General features: G+C 39.1%; 1 protein-coding gene across 6 annotated transcripts in view; it reads right to left on the reverse strand.

Annotated features, from left to right (window-relative positions):
* The window catches only part of lrfn5a (leucine rich repeat and fibronectin type III domain containing 5a), a 166,788-nt gene that overhangs the window by 49,323 nt on the left and 94,974 nt on the right, over positions 1-22,491 (reverse strand). For all 6 annotated transcript variants that reach the window (XM_042388543.1, XM_042388547.1, XM_042388542.1 and 3 more), the window contains one exon: positions 18,081-18,190. The gene's annotated coding sequence lies outside the window, so the exon portion shown is untranslated. The remainder of the gene's footprint in view (positions 1-18,080; positions 18,191-22,491) is intronic.

Below are 22,491 nucleotides of genomic sequence, written 5' to 3' on the forward strand. Positions count from 1 at the left end.
ACTTTGAAACCTGACTTTGGTGAACCTCAGACTTTCTTTACAGTGTCATCAAAAAAAAAAGTACAGCCTCAGAGCAACATAGCTGACATGGATCATTTTATAGAAAAATAAGTAAAGGTCTGCAGTGATGCTCATATTGAGGTTTGGGCTAGTGTTCATATAGTACAAGTGAGTTCTTCACGATTTCAAATGTTGCCAAAATGTGCAACAATGGTGCTTTCTTTACAACTATTGTTTACTTGTATGTTCCTAGAATAACACAGTACAAAGAAATCTAAAAACTGTTTTTGTTAGTAAGAAAGAAAAAGAATAAAAGTTACCCCGGGTAAGACTGCCAACTGAATGGTTAAAATATAAATGAAAATGCAGAGCCCTGTGGACTCCTCCATGGGACCTGTTCCTAACGCATCCACCATCCTGTTGTTATCAAGGTTTCTAAATAAAGACTTTTTATATCTTTTTCCCCCTTGTGAGTCCACCTCAAGGAAGTACTTCAGACACGGTCAAGTTTGAAACAGACTATGGCAACTGCTGGTCCTATGCCAGCCCACTGAGATGTTTACTTCCTGAAAAAAGCTGTCTTGACCTTGTAATTTTCAACCGAGGTGCTCAATAAGAAATGAGATACAGAGAGCGAGAGGGGAGGACAGACCGACAGAAAGAGACAGGTAGAACTGTGGCGTGCAAGCAGAATGTCGCCGGGGATTGTGTATTTGTGTGTGTGTGTGTGTGTGTGTGTGTGTGTGTGTGGGCTTGGTTAAATAATTTACAGTGATCCAAACATGAGCACACTCTTTCATTATTTACACGCACCGCATTTAACACACAATCACACACACACACACACACACACACACACAAATGCCAAATGTAATGTATTCAGTATTGAAAAAGTCAGTCAAAAAGAATTACCATTAATTTTTAAGATATTCCGAGACACAAAGCAGCAGAGAGAAAAGAACAAGGAAGAAAAGAAGTAAAGGTGAATCACAGCGAGAGACATGGATAGTAAATATATAGCAGCTATGTGGGGAAAATACTAAACTTCCATAAACCTTTCTCTCAGTGTTTCCCTTGCTCCTTGGTGTCCCATTGTGTCATAGCAATAAAAATAGTCAGAGTACTTCAAAGTGTTCAAAGTGAACAGAGGGGGGTTGTAGTCAGGTCAGCTGCTGTTTTCCAGTACTTTTTTCCCAGAAGCCCATGGTACATGGGCTTTTAAATACACATTTCAGGGATTTATTTAGCCTTGCAAATGAACATCTACTATATTGTCCTACATACAAAGCTACAGACAAGTTGCCCTTGAGCAAGATTCTTGAGCTGTCCTGCCTGCTCCACTGAAGCAGACCAGTGGCTTAAAGTTATAATCTCGAAGATTTTCATTTAAATAAATGTCTCTCAAGTCACTATCTATCACCAAATGAGGTAACACAATGGTTATAAGCCTATGGCCCGCTGATGAAAGCTCTTGCATTTGCAGTGTTATGATTATTACAAATCAAGTGTTGGTGGCTACTTTACCGCCATGAATTCAAATCACAAGCGGCAGGGTTAGTGATGCATTTTCCATCACCCAGTGGTTGATCCACCAGAGAGGCTCTGCGGACCTAATGCAAAAGATTCACTCTTCAATTTGCTTATGCTTGCATGATGTCATGAAGCGACAGTTTGGATCTCAGGGAGTGAGGTTGAGTCAGGTCCAAAAACACACCTGCAATCACTGCTTAACGCCATATGGTGCTGCCAAAGACAATGAAACAGAGATCTTCCAGATTGCCACTTTAAAGTAGCAGACTGCAGTTTTAGGCAGCTCCCAGGTGTCAGTGTGTGAGTTGAATCAATGTAAAGCAAGACATGCAGTATAGTTTAAAGCTGCAATAACTGATTTTTTGGCTACATAGAGAGAAAAATATTTGGCTCTTTAGCTGCTAAATGCTCCACTATGTTCACCTGCTAGTCACAGACTGTGTCTGTTTGGCATTTGGTGCTGAGCAGGTAGTGTGGAGTGAGTTTTTAGAGCTTTTAAGCTGACAACAGATGAGAGTGGTAACAGTGAACCAAAACAGTCAAGTTGCAGCTGGACAGCTAACCACTGAGCTGAAACTTGCTGTAAAGCTTTGTAAAACCGATGGGAGCTGCAGAGTCAGGTGATAATTCTCTGTAGATTTGTCACTACAAGCAATGCCTCTCACATTACACACTGTCATTTCATAAATTGTGATTATAAAAATATTAACTATAGCTGCATTTAGTGCAAGAGAGAATACAAAAGAAAATCATAATTATCATTCACTAAAGGTTTACTTCTTAGACTGGCTATTCCTAAAATCTACCAGGTCTAATGCAGTATATAATATAATGTGTTTTGAAGGAATCAACTGTACTTATTAATTTACCAGATGTTTACAGAGACAGTGGACTACTTGACACACTGTCAAATTCAAATTCCTCTTATTGTCTTTTCTGAATGCTACTCCTATGTCTTGCATATTATGCACATGAAGTGATTTCATTAGTAAAAGGTTATATCTTGTGTTGCCTAGAAAGTGTAATTGTAGCATTCTGACTTGCGACAATCATACAGATTGTACCATAGATGTTCTTTTAGAGGTTCTCATTGTAGATGTACAAGATGGATGGGTCAACCAGCGGTTATCTCTGGATTTAGTTTGCTTTTGTAAATGGATTAGAGCATTTTGAATCTCATACAGAACACAAAATGTGTAAATCATGACAGCTAAGCAAGACTGGCGCACAGCACCAGTGTCAAAACCACTCTAATGGTGTCTTAGACTTGTCTTGATCTCTTCTGTTAATTGGCTGGACCTTTTCAGATTAAAATCATTTTTAATGAACTCAAAAAGCTCTTTTGTAAAACGTGAATGTTAGGTAGAATGGAGCAGGTGGACCCCAAATTCAGGAGAGCAAAGCAAGGCTGAAGAATACCTTCTTTATTTTTTATCACTGAGACAGAGTATGCTGTGCGAGTTCAGACTGGAGTGAAAACAAAGACAGACAAACCAATATAGGCAACCCAAATAATCATCATGCAAGACATTATAGACATAGCTCAAATCAGCTTTCTCCCATTTAGTTCAGTCCAAACAAAAAGGGAGAACAGTCTGAGGGCCTCTGGAGGACCAGTGGAGAATAGCAGCTAGAGACACAGAGTCAGACTGTGAACAGAACCATAACAGTGAAAGTGGAGGGAGGATTCAAACCTGCAGTTTCATCATAGACTAATACCTGGTACTGTGAAAATGAGAAACTGATACAAATTAGTGTATTCAGTTAATTAGGTGCAATTTGATACCTGATGCTAGTGCAGTGAACCTCACACATATGGAAGGTAATTTACAAATGTCTTTGAGCCATGTCTTATGTCATCCTCATTCTGTGTGTGTGTGTATGTGTTTGTGTGTGTGCGTGTGTGTGTATATGCTTGTGCTATGTTGCCTTTAATGTGCAAGAGACTTATCAATAGCTACTGGTTAATCACTACAATATCTAGGTTAAATACAGATCACCACTGTGTATGTACTTGTTTGCATGGGTGTACAGTACACAAACAAAGATACACAAATAACCAACACAATAACTAGGCTAAATACAGCTTGCGTGTGTGTGTGTGTGTGTGCGTGTGTGTGTGTGTGATTAGCCCTTGCTTAAAAATACCTGCATGCCACTGTGTGTGATCACCTCATAATACTTGGGAGTGTGACTAATCTAAATTTATCCATCAAAAGCTACTTGTCACCTCACAGTCATAGAATCATTCACTGGCTACTGTGAAAGATGATAAGTCTGTGTGTGTGTGTGTGTGTGTGTGTGTGTGTGTGTGTGTGTGTGTGTGTGTGTGTGTGTGTGTGTGTGTGTGTGTGTGTGTGTGTGTGTGTGTGTAAGACAGAAAAAGCTGCGTTCACTCACCCTGCGTTTTCCCTGAATCGTTACATTGTCATCTATAAATACCTTGTTAAATGTGTCACACCTGTTAATGAGAATAAGTAGCCATTTCAGCATCAGCTTACATCCACATAGTTAATAAGGAGGAGTTTTTGACCACTAGTGGCACTTTAAAGCTTTGTTCAAATTGTGTTTACATTGAAATACGTTTTTAAAAGGCTTTCGGACTGAATAACAGAATTAAGAAACAACAGCAGCTCTTCCAGTGTGTCCACCCCTAAAATAGTAACACAGCTGAGTGGTTCTTTTGTAAATCATTTGCAATCAAACCCCATTAACTGTGAGTTATTTTCTTCAAAATGATGACCTCATTAGTAGTCATTTTGTTTTGGTTCAATAAGGAAAGCCACGTTCAATATCAACTGTACTGACATGAGGCTGGTCCCCCAGAGATAAGAATGGTGGAGAGTGGATCACATTTGAATTACCAATGTAGTGTAGAATACTGTGTGTATCTCGCTCTACAACTGGAGCTTCAAACTCAATCTGTTAACCTCAAGAGGCCGCAATTACTGACACACCGTGTCTCTGAAAGCTGCTAAATGGATTCACCTGCCCTACAAAGGAGCTAAAACACTGCAGTGCTTTATAAAAATGTGAGTATTGTATAATGATAGCAGTTATTTTTATGGTGCTTACATTTATGATAATTGGTATAGTACTGGTATAACCAGCTTTGGGAAGAAACAGTTTCCAAATTCTAAATTGCTGTTTGAAGAGCCACATAGCTGCCATAAATGAAGCTGAACAGACTGCTTACACTATTTAGTAGCAGGGAAGAGCTCTCCATGGTGCTGATATACAGCTAATGCTTAGCTTTGGGATGTCAGACTGCATCACTATTTTTTTCCATTCAATCAAATACAGAAGAACAAGGTGAGACCATCTCTCCACCCAGTGTCATTATCTATTTGTACAGGGACTGACCCAGAGATGACAGGATGATTGCCTTTAAGACAAACCATCTGTGAGGTTGCAGCATATAAAAGCAGCTGTGTCTACAGAAACCCTTAGTGATTATTTTGATTGCACAACAGCAAGTTGCCTCTAGAGGTGGTGGATTCTCTCTTGGTAAGTTGTGAACATGACAGCAGTAGAAGATGCCCACCATTTGCTAAGCATATTCCACATTCAGTTTGTTTCCAAGCACTTAATTATTTACATTGCTGGGCAAGTGAGTGCTTACCCAGCATGCCCCTGTGTTTTTCTTTTACTTTTTTTTTTTTTGGACTATGTCCAATTACCAGCTTCCAGGATGTCAATGGTCTTGTTAGGGGCCAAGACCCAGGCCCTGCAAGGCCCTTTCACATCTCAAACAAGGATGGGAATCTTCTCCTTCACATTCATTGAGGCTCAACATATCCACGGCTGCTATCCTGCAAAATCATTGTGAGTAAGTTATTGTGAACATAGAGGATGGCTATTTTTCAGATTCTAGTCTGGAAAGGGCGCTGATGGTTGCTCAGGTTTAGCTTTGAAGGGAAGTTGACAAATTCAACCTCTGGAGCACTTAGACATGCACCTCGCCTAGGCTAAGACCAGGCTCCAGACTTCTCAGTTCTTGGGCCTGGTGGTGGTGAATTCCTACACTGTGCCATGAATGCTAGGGCTCCTAGGAGATTGAGAACAATTAGGGAATCAGGTTGTTGCACGTGAGCTGCCAGAGCTTGAGCCGTCCCCTAAAGGCCATGGTGGTTGCCTTCAGGAGGTTATGGTTAGTCCTATGCAGGTGGCAGAGCAAAGACAAAATTGGCAATGGAAGTTCACTGGAGCCAGTATGCATCTTGAATTTGTGGTGGAAGATCCCTCCCTGACGGGGTGTGCACAGTGCACAAAGCACATGGTAAACCTGACCCATGGGTAGACCAGCATATCAGTGTCCTGGAGCTATAGGAAATACTGCTCTCCTTCTGTCATTTACTTCCATAGCTTCAATACCGACACATACTGCTAAGGATGGACAATGCGGTTGCAACATCTTACATTAACAAGCTGGGTGGTCTAGGTTCCCTTCGCCTCTCTCAGCCACAGAATTTCTCCTTTCTCTTGGAGCGGCTGGCATAGTAGATTAAATCCAAAAGCTGGTCTGTTTGCTTTACAATTTGCTCCATCAAACTGTAAAGCAAGCAATGTTCCAGAAAAGGGCACCAGGTAACAAAACACCCACAGCAATGCCTATAGACTTTCATTCCTTTTTTCCTCATTATTAATCCTGGGCAACATATGCAGTTTCAAAACAAAATAGTGTGATATTACCTCTAATTACCAATAGAAACCTGACACAGGGCAGTCTCACCACCCACTACATCAGTCTTGTTTGTCTACCAGATGAGACAGTCCAACTGGAAACAGTGTGAGAAAATGTTGTAATATTTTCCTCTTTGACATTAAGAATTACACCACAGTTGACAGTACACCATTATGAACAGTAAATTAATTAATCCTCTTTAGCCTTTTATGTGGATTGACATTCACCAGCCATTATTCAAACTGTCTGTATGTTGTATTTCATAGCCTGAACTTACAGATCTGTTTGTAAACTAGAATGTTTTTTTTACAGAACAGACCCACACTCACACAAATAAGTTATTTAAAAGGTGTAGGCAGCACATTTCCTGTTGAGGGAGTTGACAACATATTTCTCCAATGGGTACAGTCATCTACGTCCATATTTGGATAACCGCAGTGCACTTCCTGACTAAGTGTTCCACATACATCAGCAGTTAACAAAGGCATCATGGGACAGATGGATGGAGAGAAAAAGAAAGAGAGAGAATGATGCAGTGGTGCATAAACCCACTCAATCCCATTTTTCAAAATGTACATCTCTGTGTTTGTGTGTTTATTAATTTGTTTATCTAGAGCATGGCCCAAACCTGACCTGAAGACTGAAGCCACCAAAACCCCTCAAAATGTCTACCATACTTCCACAGAGTACACGAACATTCAAATTCAAAGGGTTAAAAATGCTTTCAGTGTAATGAGAACACAGTCTAGTCTGCTGCTGTGTCAGTCTATCCATTATGATGAAGTACCCAGGGAACTGACTGGAAACACTAAGCTATGCTACATCAGACAAAGTGGCCAAGTATCTCACATAGCATAACTAATGCTTGTTGTGAGATACATTGCCACATCACATGCACACTGACAAAATCTTTAAACCTCTGCCTACTGATAAAGGATCTCCAACACATTCAGAACAAAGTTCACAAATGCTCTCCACAAAGTCACCCACAACTATAAGTTACTGTTACTGTTGCTACACCTACACCAATCTAGCACAGCATGTATGCAGTTTACAATGATAACTGGAGCAAATTTAACTCTCAAAATCCTTAGTAATTTTTGAAACAACGAGTCCTTGACTTCAGACAGTAGTAAACAAAACTGAGCTTCTCATTTTTAGTCAGTGACCAATGATTTTGTCAACTGAAATGATGACTGCAGCTGGCAGATTTTATTAGCTGTCGTTAGTTTTCTGACCAATATTAAGTCTGTTGGTCTTTAGGATGCTCCCTCTTGGCTTTGGAAGCAACACTGGATTACTACTGTTGATAACTAGTTAGCCAGGCATGCTAACATTTGCAGCTTACATTAGAACAGATAAACAAACTGATGAATCCCTTCCATATACTTTCTCTCTTATGCTTTTAGTTTTCCAAAGGCTTAAAAAATACATGGCCCTCTACCCTCTTGAAATGCCAAGTAGTCCATCCCCTTTTCTACATCCCACTGCACGCTGTTTGAGCATGTTGAAAAATCCCAAGCTTGACAGGCCTGTTGTTCAGTTGCTGAGCAATGATTGGACAATTTTATTTATGGACAGTACTCTGGTGTATAAATCTGCACAGAAGCACCCTCTTCATTTTCTGATATTTTATTTATTTTCATTTTTACAGAGCTTTGTGCAATCATGTACCTATGTAGGGTGACCTCTGGACATGGATACAGACATAGGCACAAGTATTATCTACTTAGCTCAGGCCTACATTTCACACATTTGCAATGTTGAAAAGCCTCTGGAATAGTTTTTCCACCATTTTGGGGCACTGCAACTCTCAGTAAAAACCTTAAACAAGTAACAATAACCAATAAGCAAAACATTACAGCTTTAATTAGAGCAAAATGACCGCAAAATAACCCTAAAAAGTACCTGTGTTATCCTTTGATCACTGCAAGAGAACACTTCTCCACCAAAAAATATGGAAAACAAGCACAACACACACTTTCTGTTAAGAATTCAGGATGTGCTGGAGTATCTATTTTTAACATCGGAAAGAAATGGGAGGTGAAGGTATACACAAAGGGGTACAGAAAGAGAGGGAAGGTATTCAGACTCACATCGACAAGCAAGTCAAGACACAAAAGGCAGAGACAGACTAAGATGAAGAAAGAAAGAAAGAAAGAAAGAAAGAAAGAAAGAAAGAAAGAAAGAAAGAAAAAGGTAAAGAAAGAAAGAAACAGAATGAAACCTTAATACATTGAACCAAGGTGCTCAATAAGTAATGAGGCAGAAAGAAAGAGGAATGGAGATGACGACTGGTAACTGACCACAGGTTGAGAGACAATGAAAAGAGATACGGTCTATCCAGCACAGAAAAAAAGAGAAAGAGAAATCTGAGAGTAGAAGTGTGCACAGCAGAGACCAGAGCTATGAAAAAGTGCTAGGCATGTTGGTAGAGACATATTTAGCTTTAAGGAGGGAAGGATAGCATCTGCAAGCTGTCTAACTAAACACATTGCTTTTAGAAGGGAAATGGAGGCATCTTAGGGAACACAAACGATGAGAGGATGACATGCATTAATGAAACAGCTAAATTAAAAAGCACAACAGGGAATATGTCTAATACATTTAAAATAAAACACATTCCTCTTCTGGCTACATAAGCAAAAAACAAATTCACCCAAAGCAATATCCTAAACAAAGTGCTTTCAAAGCAAAAACAGTCAGTAGCTTACCTGATTCTGTGTATTAAGAATCAATTTTACTGACCAAGTATGCTGACACATACCAGAACTCTGACTCTGGAAAAAAGGTGATGTGGTTTTTATGTGAATATATTGAGTGTATATTGAGTTTTCTTTTTGTTTGTTTGTTTTTTTCTTTAACTTAGTGTCTATTGTCGTTACTTATATTGTGTATGACATTGTTTTATTGGTGGATGTGTACTGTTTTTAGTCTGTGTTTATTATGTTGTGTACCATGAATTTTTGTGTCATTTTATCCTAATTTTAGGTTGCTTATTCAACATCTGGCCAGGGACAACAGATGGATATTAGCCTTCTAGACTAACTCTGGCTAATTTAAGGTTCTTTCTTCTGATGATTAATGAACATTGTCACTGTCAAATAAATAAATAAAATAAAAAGTATAAGTAGTCTGCCATATTACATGGCACTGCAAAATGTGTTACATTAGTACACACATTTACTGTAAGCTGATTTAGTATTGAAGTGTTATTGCAAATGAATAGTTTTTAGTGCAAAATGTGATTATTGTTTTACATAGGATAAGGTGGGGGGAGTGAATTTCACCACACTTCTAACCATTTTGCAAAGCATACAACAGGTTAAATTGATTTCCTTTGCTCCAGGCAGTCACTGGTTTAAATTTATCCCAATATGGAAGGAGACTTGAATGTTGATTGACATAAGTAATATGTGGTTATAAATAGGTAGCAGCCACAGTTCTGAAAACTGTGGCTGGTGTCCCAATCCCAAACTATATACCAATTTTAACTGTGTTTTGAGAATGCAGGTCTTTACTGTGCTGTGAGAAAAAGTTATGTGTACTTAAAAAGGCCAGTTTGCTGGCCATCAACACTATCCCACAGTACATTTGACAAATTGATTGGAAGAAACAACAACTTCCCATCACCTTATTAATGTGGGGTACCTGCTGATGGTATGGTTCTTTAATACTCATAGAACACTGGATAACATGAGGTCTTTGAAGTAGTTTATTGCTGTGAATAACTAGTAGTTTATTGCTGTGAAAATGCTAGCATCTGAAGTTTACAGTTTCACCATAAGCATTGTCAATCAATAGCAAAAGGTAACACACACCTGGAATACTCATACAGATACATTGGTGTGTTCTAACTGTAAAGTTACTTAAGGTTGCAATAGTGATATAGATGAATATAGATATACTCACACTGTCAGACAGGTGGAGACAACAGAGAAGACAAAGTGATAGATATGACAGAGAGAGGCAGAGGGAGATAAAGTTGGAATGACTAAAATAGAAAAAGAGACAGAGGCTGGGGACAGGGAGGTGGAAAAAGAGGCAGAGTTGGAGGGAAGAGAGGTGACTAGGGAAAGAGAAAAAACTGACGAAATCCTTGTTTGAAATGTCCTAGGCTGTAAAGAGTTCAACATGTAATCGCTATACACCTCACTGAGTGTGTGGGGGAACTGTGTCCTTAATACTACAAATAAAAGTTCACTATATTGAGTTCTGTTTGTATTATATTTCTAAAATACATACAGATACTGTTTATGTAAAGGCTTTCTGATGGGCTGGAGTAAAGTAGTTAATGCTGGATATCAATAGTGCCTCAGCCTACAACATAAATTTTGGAAAGAATGTTTTACTCGTTAGTAGGGATAGGTATCAAGAACCAGTACTAAATTGGTTCCGGTTCCTGACTGGTCAGTTTGGAAATACTGATGAGCCACTGGACAAACTATACTGCTATTGGTATATATGTAACATTAATTCATTCTAACACAGATGGTGTAGGTGGCAGTAATGCACCTTAATGCTGGTTGCCACCTGTCATAAAATAGAAGAAAGAAGGTACAGCTGCAGGTGTCTCCTCGGTGACTGACTAGGGTGAGTCTGAGACAGAGCTGCCCAAAGGAAGAGAGAGTCAGGCTCCAAGATAACGTTATCTTCTGCCTTCTGCTTAAAAGTGGTGAATTTACAGCTCACAGCAACTTAAAACAATATAGTCTCTGGCTTTTGCTTGATATCTAGTGTTGGTAAAAAATGTTGCCGACACTAGATATCACCATGATTTCACCTATTAAGCTCAGAGGGCTAACTTGGCTTGTTAACTATATTACGTGAACGTTGCTTTTTTTCCCCATCGACCAATCCATTGATTGAAGAGTAGGTAAAATTTCAGTCAACCAAGATTTTCTTTGGTTGACTACAGCTCTAATTGTTTTAAAAATAAGTCTGTAGTTATTCCCTCACGACACAGTATTGGTTTTAAGCACTTCGAATTAGCTGTTATGTTCATAAATAAATAACTATTGAATCTTTTCACATTTTTTCAAGTCATGTCTTTAATTTTTGGACCAAATTACGGAGAGTAGTATCAGAGTACCGTATCAAGTATTGGTATTGATAAGCAGTATCGGTATCGATATCAGTATAAATAAAATCCTAACAATACCAATCCCTACTTATCAGACATCCTTGAATGTATTTTGAGAATACTGCATATTACCAGTAACATATTCTTTGTATCTACAGTACTCTGTAAATGAACTCACACTGAGTGAGAGTCACTAATAAGAGGCTAGGTGAGGCTAAGCCTCCTCAGAATGACCATGGAAATATTATGCTGAAGCTTTTTGTGAATTACTTGGCTTGCTGATTGTTATTTGGATGCAATAGCTAACAGGTTATTTTGGTGAGAGAGAGCAAGCAAGTAAGAGAGACAGCTGAGAGACCCAGTGGGAGAGACGTCTCTAGTTACTGATTATAACGACCAACGCAAGTAGTGCTCCAAACGATTCCTGAATTTGTTTTGCCTGTGTATTTTGGTGCCAAGCGCAGCACACACGGTTCAGAGGTGGGAGGAGAGGAAAAAACAGGTAGGGGGTTTATTCAGATGAAGCAGTGCAAAGCGAGTTGCTGGTATTGCTGTGCTGAGAATAGATGTCTGTTTCTGAAGCCATGTCACTCAGATTTTATCAACAAGAGCAAACTAAATTCTTTTAGCAAAAGCACAGAAATAATGGAATAATGCTTAAAATATGAATAAAGTATATTTAATCAAACACTCCCCAGCCAATAGATGCATTTAAATCGGCACAAAAATATAAAGTTTGATGTGGTTCAAGCAGTAGTCTGCATTGATTTATAAATGAATATGATTGATTCTGATGGTATCTGATGTCCACAGCTGCTTTATGCTGTATGAAAAGCTTCTCCTTAAGGTCATTTAATCTCTGCAGCCATCTGAAGGCAGCAGGACACACATCTTAATTAATCTGCAGCCTGTTTACACTTCACAAATTTGTTTCTCCTTACTGATTTCTCCAAACCTTTTGCCAGCATATTTGGGAAGCACTGATCAATATTTTCAATTGTCTTTAATCTTCTGTAATCTGAAATGTCATCACTGGCATAAAGGAATGCAGAGAGGGAAAACCAGCCTCTGTCTGTGTCCCTAACGTCACTGTCTCTGTCCATTTTTGTCATCCATCAGTGGTTTCTAGCCAGGCTGTAGGGGTCTCAGTATAAAAAAACAAGTATGGCTACCCTCACATCCTGTTTCACACACTCCATTTCCTACTGCTGCCTACGGTGAGAGAACAACACAGAGACGGAGAGAACACCCAAGAATTTTTAGAGAGGAAGTGAGAAATAATATGAGTATGTGTACTGTGGTGAGGTAGATAGAGATAGATATTCACTTCCTAAACAAAACATAACTCAATCCTGAGAGGCATTCTTTGTAAGATCGCATAACAAGAAGAAATGGTCCTAATAGAGCAGGAACATGGAGAAGCTTTGTCTGTTTAATATATAACTTCATGTTTGTAACTTATTACTGTGTTAGGATCAGTAAATCTTCCTTTGTTTGGAAGGAAGATCAAACCATAGGAAGTAGTACATGCTTTCTTGCAGTACATTCAAATAGAGAAAAAAATCTCCTCCATGGTCCAGACTTTTGCTTATATATTTTTTTTTTTCTTTTACCCATGTGCGCTTTAAAGACTGTTATTGATATGTATGGTTATTTATACTGTTTTCTATTTAAGTCTTACTGCACTGACAGTGTTTGTGGGTCAGTGTTTGGTAGAAACACACACATTTTGAAATATGCTACTTATGGTCAGATTGTTTATATGGAGGTATTCCAGTGGAGTGTAGTGGTATTTGTAGTAGTATTAGCATTGCATTCATTCAACACTGATGTACTCACAATGGATGCAGCAAAATCAGAGATATATATTTTTTTTCCCTCCTTGCACTCTTCTTCCCTGTCAAAACCTGGTGCCTACATCACTCACAATTCAACCTGACCACAGACAGTTCAGTTAGAGATTTGGGTATGTTATGGTAATGGCAGTTGATGTAGCCTCAAGCAGATATGAAGAGTGAGCTACAGAGGTCTGATGACCTAATTTCTTTCCTAATTTCTAACTACACACCACCCGCTTTTTTTCATTTTCAAACTTGTAGCCCAAACGCACTTGAGGCAGTTTATCAGACTTTGCACAGCTCCCTCTGGAGCCACAAAGGCAGGCATTATACATTTTCTTTTTTACACATACAGTATAGTAGTACTCCTCTAGACCTGTAAACAGACTTTGATGTGTAAAATAAGTGGAGCTCCCCTTTCAGGGAAAAAAACTACTTTGAGCATTTCTTGATAAAAGTAGCCTTTTTATAATGTTTAGCAATGTTTGTTGATTATTAAATTATCATATTAAACTATTGAGAAAAGGAGGCCGTACAGAACAGAGATAACATATTTTTCCCTCTTTCTCATTTTTTCAGGTTTTTCCATCTTGGAGGTCTCTTGGAGGTTTGTTTTTTTGTTTTTTTTCTACAGTTTTTACAAATCTGTCTGCACTATAACTATGTTTCCCCAACTTCACTGCTGTAAAACAAACAAAAAAAATAATTGGTACATTGCTTTAAAGAACTTTTGGTTTCTTTCAAGAACAAACCTTGATTCAAGCCCTCTTTCTGTTTCTTTTTTCAAAGTATTTTTTAAAGCAAACATATCAAATATCATGTTAAGCTGCATCTGTTTACATCTTACGTTGGTTATCTGTGGCAAGCTGAGAGTGTGTGTTCTCTGCTGACCAAGGGAAAACAAAAATAAAGCATCGACCACTTTGGAAGTGTTCAGAATGATGAACAACTGCACACAAACACAAAAAGAAAGAGAGAGAGAGTTTAAAGCATGACTAACTAAATACCTCAGGGTACGTGCCTTATGTATTTTCATTCCCCCTTATGTATAAACGACCCCCTCCCCTCTGCTTTCTCTTCTTCCAGTTTATCTACACATTCTCCTCCTCTCCTCTCTTCTCCTCTCCTCTCCTCTCCTCCTCCCCACACCTATTATCCCAGAGGGCCAGAGGCGAAGCAGGGGGAAGAGGTTAGCTTGGTGACCCAGGCCCTGCTGGCCATCGGCAGGTCTCGGCTGCCAAACTCCCCCCAGGGATCAAGGCAGTCTTTCAACTCTCTGGGAGAGAGAACACACATACACACATGCAGAGACGCACACACACACAACCCAGTGAGATTATCACACACACACACACACATGCACACACTCACAAGCTGCCAGAGAAGGAGGTAAGGGGGAGGTTAACGGAGGAAAGAGGGAGATGAGAGGAGTGCAAAGGAGAGTAAAAATGGCATGTGATTGAAGAAGAAAAATAGGAAAATGAAGGGAAAGGGAATATGGGATGAAAAAGAAATGAAAAATGGCAAGTGAAATAAAGAAAGAAAAGGAGTGTACACATACAGAGAAAAGGAAGGTAAAAGGAAAGGAGAAACAGGAGAAGCAGATGGGGGAACCAGGGCAAGTCCATTACAGAAAAACAAAGTGAAGAAGGGACAAAAAATGGAGATCAAAAGAGAAAAAAGAGGGAGAGAAAATGGGACTACATCTGTACCTTACAGGGCATTTCTGAAGAGGGTGATGAAAAGGTCAAACCCATCCGTCCACCCAGTCATCCATCTACTTCCAGCTCACGTCCTCTCTCCACCCCCACCATCCGTCAATCCATTCTGAACTCCTTGTACTTTCAGTCATTCATTCATCCCTCTCTCCATCTCCTCCCTTTTTATCCATCCCTCCTTCCCTCCATCCATCCATCAATCCATCCTTCCAGGCCTCCATTCATCAAAGTGAGTAGGGGACAGAGGGAGACTTGACTTTGACTTTGATCTGTTTTGCTGAGCGGTTGAGGGCACAAACACACACACACACACACACACACACACACACACACACACACACACACACACACACACACACACACACACACAAGTGTGATCCAGCTCTAAAGAGAGCATTAGTTGAAATCGCTCTCAGAAGCTCAAGGGTTGCGGGTTGAATTCCCCCATCGGCGTACAGGCCTCTGAGTGAACTCCAAAGCAGTGAAATGTGTGGCACTTTGTTCATTAAAAAGATAAAACAAACAGAGGCTGGTGTTTGATCTCTCTCAGTCTCTCCCTGTCTGCGTCTGCATCTCACTCTCACTCCCTGAAGCGATGACGGTACCTTAAAAAAAAAACAAAAAAAAACATGCTCTATCTCGCGACTTCTCTCGCTTTCACCCTCGGTGTGTCTCCACATTCACTAGAGAGATTGATTGACAGGTAGTGAAAAGAAAGATGAACCAGGTGAACTGAAACTCACATAAACACACGCGCACACCCGTGACGAGTCATACATGCCGAATATATTTTCTATGTAAGCCTGCCTATTTGTTCTCCTTTGTGTTTAATGTCACGACTAATTTAAGCAGCTATTTTTCATCTGTGCCACTCACTCAAGTTCATTAAAACTTGTTTTATTACAGAATGAAATTCATTTTTATTTTTAAAAATGCCCCATATTAATTTCTTTCCTCATAAACATCTAATTTGACTTTTTTTTAATTATTATTGTTGTTATTATAAGTAATCAATTTATTGTCTGCACCTCTATAGCTACAGTGCACACTAGCAGCTAATACAGCTTGGTCTTCTATATGCAGATTTTCCATGATTTTATATCTATATAATATAATATATGAAACTTTAGGGTAAAAAATGGGGCTCAGTTAGAGCCCACCACTTGCTTACTGACTCCATTATAACAATTGCCTATCAATTAAACATAGTCTATATTTATATAATTGTATGCCAAATTATATAGTCCCAAATTAGACTTGTAAAATAAATTGTTACAAACTTCGTGTTTTTCCAAAAAATGTCCTAAAACATGTGTAGTACCACTGACATGCCATATGTAAACATTTCTGAGTAGTCTAACTTATTCTTAATATAACAATATATAACATGCCTTGCGAAGACATTTGTGAAAATAACATAAGCCTCTGAATGAGAAGAGTAAAAACTAAGCAAAAACACCCAGTAGGAGAGCTGAAAGGGTGACATCTGTGGAGGACTATAGAGTGATTTACAACCTACAGACACCATGAGAACCATTAAAAAATTCACATTTGTGTTTTACAGTAATCCGTTAGCTCAAGGTCAATTGTCAGTGTTGAGTTCCTGATATTCCTGTGACAAGAATAACTGTATATGAGAAATAGAGTTGAGAGAGGTTAAAGGGATCCTTTTGTCAAGAGAAGTCAATTAAAGGAGACAAGGACGTGTGGTATACTTTTTAAAAAGTTTTTTTTAGAGTAAAATTAGTGGATAATGTGCTGTGAACATCTTCTACCTGAAGCTATGATTATATCTCAGCAAACACTCTTTATATGCATGTGTGTGACATTTGTTACGGTCAAAACAGATTTCACTTCCGCCTAAGGCTTATGAGTGTATTGCTTTCACACACACAATCTGTATCTTATCTTCCATCGTCACTTTGATTGTTCCAGTAGGGTTTTTGAGAACATAGCATCAAGGTTAAAATTGATTTTAGCTGTAAATTACATCTTTCACATATATACTGATAGATTGTTTCTTGACTCTTCATTCGCCCACCTTCCGCCTTCCAATTCCCCCTTTCTTTCTTCTCCCTACTTTCTCCCTCTTTCCCTTCCTCTTGCCTCTTTCTAGCTGAGTTCAGCAGTCAGCCACATCCCAGAGGGACGTATCGAGGTTAGAAGATCTAACAGCCAGCTGAAGAGGGGAAAAGAGAGAGAGGGCATGGGGGAGAGGGAATCAGCAGCACAGTGTCAGGGGGTAGGGAGGTTAGAGGTGGATTTCTTACAGAGAAAAGCCTATATGAAGATGACAAGCTGCCATATCTCAGCCTGGAAACATTATCAGAAAGAAAAGAGATGATGAGAAAGGAAAAGTGGGTGAGAATGAAACACATGCAGGGATTTATTAACAAAAAAGGAGAACAATGTAACCACTGGTTAAGACCAAAGGCTCTGCTGATTCTTACTGGAACTGCCAAATGGGGCTAGCTTGATTTCCATAGTAGAGCCTAATTAAACAGTCAAATTGGGCCAAGCTGTCTTCCATGGTACATTCACACTGAGTTAAAACAAGACCCCCTGGTTCCCACTACCAGGCCAAACAGGACCTAACTAATTTCCATGGCAAAGAGAACTAAAAAGACCACGCTTGGGATCCACTACAAGGTCAAACAAAGTTAGCATGGATCCTGGGATTAAGCCAAAACTAACGCTAATATAGTTTCTAGAACATCTCCATTTCGACCACAAGACCAAGCTAAGGTAGACTTGCAGCAGGCTAACTTCAACTTTATATAATCTCCAAGAAAATTTAGTTTAAAGTGGCCTGAGGATAGGTGCTCAAACTCCTTATGAAGTGGATGATCTGAAAAGTTAGTGCAAGAATCACTTTTACTGATGATCCGCTACAATAAATGTCTTGAGGCTGTTGCAACCCAATCACCTTGCTGGCCACCTCTGACCAGATCCAGCCTGTTCTTATTTACCAGACTAATACAAGAATCAGTGAAACACTGATAAAATAGTCATGTGTAAGAACACTGCACACCATGAGGAAATTCAAACAAACGCTGCTGAACATTTTTATTGTAAGTTTGGTATTTGACTCTGTTTAGTAAGAAGTAAGAAGTTTTAGTAAGCAGTTGCAAGAAAAACAAAACCTTTTTATTACAAGCCTCCAATTCGTAATAATTAAGCAAAACCATTAAAAATAAAATAAAATAAAATAAAAATAAAAATCTTACCTTCTGAGATGTAAAAGCGGATAACACTCTGCTTCAGGAATCACATGTTACCGTGGCGATAACATCATGGATGAGGGTGCAGTCCAAAATCTTCTGTCAGTTCTCCCTCTCTAAGAAACAAGAGAAACATAGAGGAATAGATATTCAATACTTATGTCTCTCAATCAATCAACAAATTCAACAAAGAAAGAGAAGAACACAGTATTTTAGACCATATAAATGGCTCTTGGATACCTTTGTATTTTTTCATCTTCATTGGCCTACATTACAGCACAGTAAAGGTGTTCATGGTTCTCTGGCATTGCAGACAGCTTAATTATCAATAAACTGCTTGGTTGGCCTTTAACTGAAAGCTAAAGAGCTGCAAGTGTGCACCACTGAACCAAGTGGAAGTGTGCTAAGTTGACAGCACACATCCTACAGACTGATCTCCCCACACAGGAAATCTGCCCTCACATGCTGTTGCTACTGGATATCAATGACTTGAACAACCCTGGCCATTGATCCAAATATATCCCCCTTCCTTCCTTCCTTCCTCCCTTCCCTTCATCCTTCCACCCTTCTTTGCTTTTTATCCCATTTTCCCACTTGGATTTTTTTTCTCCTCTCCTTGTTTTTTTCTCCTCTCCTGTCCATGGATCACTTCTTTCCTCCAACCCTCCCTCCCTCCCTCCCTCCCTCCCTCCCTCCCTCCGCTTTCAGCTTTCCTCCTTCAAAGGATAGAGGACACAGCTGAAACAAAGGATGCTTCTATACCAGCTGAGCCAGCAGGATGGAGAGAGAGAGGGAAGGATCAAAATGAGGCAAGGAGGAAAAGAATGAGGGCAAAGAGTAAGGTGGAAGGGAGGGTGAGTAGGACAGAACTAAAAAAGTGAAGAGGGAGCATGGGGATGGCGAAAGCGAGAGAAGGAGAACCTGAAGATGGAGAGGGATGTTACCGGAAAAAAAAGAGGCAGAGGCAGAGGCAGAAAAAAAGGGAAAAGTGGACGAATGTGAAAGTGAAAAGATAGATGCAGAGGAGAGTTAGAGATTGCTCTCACATCAATAGTAAGGGCTACTTGGTGTCTGGTATCAGCACCATAACACACACACACACACTAAGAGTTATCACAGTCAGCCAATAATGAATCTGCCTAGAGCAGCACAAACACATGCACTCCATTTTATCACATGCAGAGTATCTACCTTTCCTAAATCTGCCCAATGGGTTGCTGTCACATGTCACTGTCTATACACAGGATATTCATTTATTTATTATCGTGATCTTAAAGACATCACAGCATTGGTGTAAAAAGTTAGTGAAAAGCTTCTACATATCAGACTCTACTCTAAATAGATAGATGGATAAGGGTTGTTATTTATTAATTCCTCACTCTCAATATGACCTTGGACATAACTGAGAAGCCATTACTAAAATATATGATGGTAAAAAAGGAGTCTCTTTGTCAGCAAATCCGTCAGGGGCAGCAAAAGTGATTGACTGGTGTTAATATGCAGGACCACAGCCTGTACTGCATGAAAGGGCATGAGCTTTATGTCCAGCGGGCACTGCAGGAAAAAGACATTCAGCATATACTGTATATTCAGCTGCCTAACGATGTTAGTTTAGCTTTTAGGAACATGCGTTGCCTCCAAATGATGCAAATTATTGAATGACTGATTTAATGAAAAAAAATCTTGTTTGGTACCTTCTCTAAATATTGCTTTATTTATGAACTTCTTCTACATTTTAACATTTTTTGTTCCACCCTGAATTTGACCCCAAAAGAGAACACAACTAAAGCCTTACTCGCACAGGACTAGTATTACCTGGGGACTTCATGTGATTTAGAAATTACCCCTCCACGTCTGTGCATTTGCATGGGATAAGCAAAGTCTGTACTTTACTCGGATTTACTCACATTATCCCCCTGGATATGATTAAAAATGTCAAGGCTCTGTGTAACATCAGCTTCCTGTACACTATTTTACTTTTTCATGCTGCCATGCATATCATCAATCTCATCATTTTTTGAGATTTCGTTCTTCTGATGGATTTGAGCTTGACTCTTTCTGTGAATGGATCTCCATGCTGTGTAGCAAGATGAGCCTCCTGAATTAGCACCCAAAATGCCATCAATACTTTCATTTATAATTTACACTGCAGCACACATTATTATCGACCAGGAAAAAAGCAGAAAAAAGGCACAGAGAGAAACAAATAATCTTGCTAAAATAAAATAATAATAATAATAATAATAATAATAATAATACAACCCCAAATCAACAAGATGCCAATTCGCCCTGGACTAATATTATCACATGACCTCTGTGTTTGACGAAATATGGTGGCAGATTTGCATGGGATTACAATACCAGATGACCCCTGCAATTATTCCAAATTACTAGAGGTCCCCAGGTAATACTAGTCCTGTGTGAGTAGGGTTTAGGACTACAAAATGAGAAAGTGTTCCATTTTTGTTCCAAGCCTGTTATGTAACTCCAGACCATACATTTGTTGCAGCGGCTATTTACAGACACCAACAGACAGACAAATAAAAGTAGAAAAGTCATCAATCTAATCACATTTCGTCTATTTATCCCACCTCACTGTCTATATGTGCTTGAAATATAAAGATTTTATGTCTACTAAGTCAACAGCAGCATTAAAATTTGTTGAAATCCACAACAGCACAAAAGTCATTAAAGTTGCACCAGACAACAGCGTTACATAAACTGCGGGTCAGTGGTTGGTTTCTTGTAGATTCCGTACAGTATGTGAAAAGACAACTGGTGCAGGATTGCATCTCCATGGTGCGACTACATTTACTCAGTTTTGGTGTGGACTTTGTAAGAGTACATGTATCCTGGGGTGAAATGCCATAGTAACATTTCTCAACACGGGTTCCTGATGATGACGAAAGCTTCGAAGAATCCCCACATGAAATAAGACTCTCTATTCTGTCCACAGAAAAAAAGTCTCCTAAAAAGAATGACTGTTTTCAATTATTCAGTATCTTATGTAACTCCAAACTATGGAAAGCCGTAACTAGGCTGCATAGCCACAGGAATCCTGCTGAATTACAGCTTGTTTATTCTTTATTTTAGAGTTCACAGCATGGACAATGTGTACAGACTCTACAGATGTTTCTCATAGTCAAAAAGAGGAAGTTTGCCAGTCGTCACAACATGATATTATTCACAGTGTAACAAAAGGTGCATGGTCGCACAGATTTTCCCAAATGGAACCATATTTAACAAAAAGAAAATAGCCCTTTATTCTGCTTGAGAAGACTATAAAGTAAAATGATTATTTTCTCAGTTAATTGAGTGATTTTTTGGTGTATAAAATGTCGAGAAATTGTGAAAAATGTTGATCACTGTTTCCCAAGATGGAACCCAAAATGTGTTGGTTTGTCCTGACCAACAGTCTACAACCCAAAGATATTCATATTACTGTCACAGAGAACTAAAGAAACCAGAACATTTTCACATTTAAGAAACTGGAACCAGAGAATTTTAGCATTTTCTCTTAAAAAAAAATACTTAAAAATCAATTGTCAAAATGGTTGGCAATTAATCTTCTGTCAATCGACTTATCAACTAATTGTTGCAGCTCTACTTCCAGTGAGACCACAAATCCCAACGTAACATCACAAAATATGACAAAAGAATGCAAATCTACAGCAAGTAGACATGAGGAGTTGATCTTTTTGCTTGATGTGAATCATGGATTTTTGATGTAGAGAAACTCTTTCGTATTAGTGAACATGGTTGTGCTCTGGCATCTGTCATCCCCACATCTGTGTGTGCCGCAGACCATGTGTGTGACCAGTGTCACACACATGCTCTCTCTCTCTCTCTCTCTCGACTGCACTGAGCTATTTGTAAAACACATTTTAGTTCAGAAAACATCTTAAAATACATTTTTTTAAAAATTCCCCGATGCTTAGGCCCAGCAGGGGGTCAACTTTGGCAGGCCACCGGGCTTGCAATACACTGGTGGAAACCCTGGATTAAAGAAGGATCTAGATTTGCACAGAAATGCTTTCTTTGATGCCTGCTGTAGACAGTTATGGCCATTGGTCCAACATTTTTCACAGCTTAGACTTCAAAGACTAGAAAATCCTTTGTTGTCACAATAAAATATGTTTGTAAAGGTTTGGAGGTTTCTCTCTATCCATTACTTTCAAAAGGACTTAGTTACTACAATATGCTACTTGAACAGTACTTTACTGTCTTCTATTTTTAAAAAAGAGGAAAAGCATTGTTTTAAGTCTATGAGTTCCCTCGGGTGATATTTCCCTTCAGTCATCAAACAGAAAAACCTGCCGTATACCTGCACACCTGGAACACACACACAAAGATTAACACATGAACATACACATATTTAAATCCTCCTGGAGACACAAATAGAAATGCAGTCGTGTCC

This window comes from Thunnus maccoyii, chromosome 16 (genome assembly GCF_910596095.1).
Source record: "Thunnus maccoyii chromosome 16, fThuMac1.1, whole genome shotgun sequence".
Taxonomy (NCBI): domain Eukaryota; kingdom Metazoa; phylum Chordata; class Actinopteri; order Scombriformes; family Scombridae; genus Thunnus; species Thunnus maccoyii.